At 41.0% G+C, this 2,153-nt stretch overlaps 1 non-coding gene across 1 annotated transcript; it reads left to right on the top strand.

The window, feature by feature from the left end:
• Positions 1-1,774: 1,774 nt before the first annotated feature.
• On the top strand, positions 1,775-1,881 carry LOC141597917 (small nucleolar RNA R71). The gene has a single exon (XR_012523127.1). It is a non-coding gene; the product is annotated as a small nucleolar RNA R71 (small nucleolar RNA).
• Positions 1,882-2,153: the final 272 nt, after the last annotated feature.

Raw genomic sequence — 2,153 nt, 5'->3', positions numbered from 1 at the left:
ATTTGAGAGCTCCTCTAAGACTCATGACCTGAGCTGAAGTAGAGTGACTTGGGCAGTGAGACGCTCGGGTTAAGGTCGGCTCGGGCAGATTTCCTTCCAGAGTAAAACTTCACTATGCACTCCTTTCCCAGTCCCCACGAACTCAGGTCTGCCCGTGGGGATCTTCTCCCCGTGTCAATTCTTCTTCTTCTCTTCTTCATTTCTTCATGGGTAGCATTAGAAAGGATAGGTTAGCCTAGGCATGTGGTTCCCCACACTTGATCATCAAACACTAAACATTTAAAGCACATTAAAATCCCTCCCTCACTTGCTCTCATGTCACACAAATTCGTCAAACAAAGCATGTAGAATGCAATGCAAAAATTGAGTAATGTACAAGTTAAATGAAATGCAAGTAAAGAGGTTAGAATATTTACAAATGGTGGTTTAAGGACTCCTCTACCAAACTCTCCTTCTCTTGAGAGGTGTCAAGGGGGCAAAGCTAAGGTGTTGTTGATGTTGCTTAACACCTTGTAGAAGTAGTCAAAGACTTGTTCATTTCCATGGTAAAAGTCTTGCATAGATCTTTGTACATTGTTGTCTTCATTGTTGTAATCCGAGTCAAAGTGTTGACAAGGTTCCATCAAGCCTTGGTCTTAAGTCATAGCATTCCCAATTTAGGGATTAACCAAACCTTGAAATTCATCGTCACATAGACCATACACTTCATTTGCTTTCTCCCCTATGTAGGGTGGATCATGAGCTGACAAGAGCAACTCTCCTTCCTTGTTATCATGGCCAATGAGGCCTTCATCTATACTTCTCTTCTTTGATGAGTCATTGGTAGTTGTCTCCACCATCTTAGGATTTCTCCTTAATGGTTCAATCACGTTACTTTGCTAGTCATTCTCCTTAATAATATCTCCTTCAATTGGCATATGTGGTCCCTCATATCTAGTACCAATCCTCAAGTGGATAGCACTGGTGGTCTCATGTCTTGTGGAAGGATTTCCTTGAGGAGGTAATTGTCCCTTTTGTCTTTGGGAGCTAGAATAGGCCAATTGAGACAATTGAGTCTCCAAAATTTTGGTGTGAGCAAGGATATTGTTGATGGGAGTCTCTTTGGCTTGACTATCCCTTTGTATTTGAGAAAATAAATCTTGTTGGCTCTTTTGCATTTGGAGGACCGCTTTTTGAACATCAAAAGCTTGGTCATTGGGTTGATTGTAGTATGGTATTTGAGTAGGATTTCTCATTGGAGGAGGTGTATATGTGGGTTGAGGGTTTTTAACATTTTGGCTCTTGTATGAAAGATTTGGATGGAATTTGGCATTCTCATTGTAGTAGTTGGAATAAGGTGTACCATTTTTTAATGTTTGGAAAGCATTCACTTGTTCATCTACATTCGTTTTGATCATGTCCCAAGGTTCCACAACTTTCATACACTCCATTTGGGATTGAGGAAGTTGCCATCATAGCATTGACATGTTGTTTGGGTGATTTGGAAGCTTAATCAAGCTTGGCCATGGCTTTTTCAAACTTCAACTTTATGGTGTCGATATGAGCACTTAGTTGAGCACCCAATTGTGTGATGGAATTCACCTCATGCCTCCCTCCTCTAGTGGCCTTTCTTGGCCTACTATATTGGGAATTATAAACCGCCATCTCTTCGATTTTAGCCCATGTTTGGTTGTCATCAACCTCGGTGAACCTCCCACTGGAGCCCATATTAAGCACATTTTGTGAGTCTTCATATAAGTCAATCCAAAACTATTGAACAAGGAACCATTCACTAAGTCCATGGTGAGGACAAGAGCGAAAAGTATCCATAAATCTCTCCCAAGCTACATATAATGATTCCTCATCCCTTTGTTTGAACCAGGTGATTTGGGCTCTCAACATGTTATTCTTCTCTGGACGATAGAAATTCTTGTAGAAGGCAAGTGCTAACTTCTTTGATGAATCAATGCGAAGGGTAGCCTTGTCTAGGCTCTTTAACCATTGCTTTGTGGTTCCGATCAAGGAAAAAGGAAATAACACCCATCGAATTTGGTCTTGGGTCACTCCGGTTTGAGAGATTGCATCACGATAGTCACAAAATTCTCCATATGTAGGTGATCAGGATCTTCACTAGGCATCCCTCCAAATTGACTTCTCTCAACTAATTGTATGAA

The sequence above is a fragment of the Silene latifolia genome, chromosome 8 (genome assembly GCF_048544455.1).
Source record: "Silene latifolia isolate original U9 population chromosome 8, ASM4854445v1, whole genome shotgun sequence".
NCBI classification, from domain to species: Eukaryota; Viridiplantae; Streptophyta; class Magnoliopsida; order Caryophyllales; family Caryophyllaceae; genus Silene; species Silene latifolia.
This window is presented reverse-complemented; position numbering and strand designations above follow the sequence as displayed.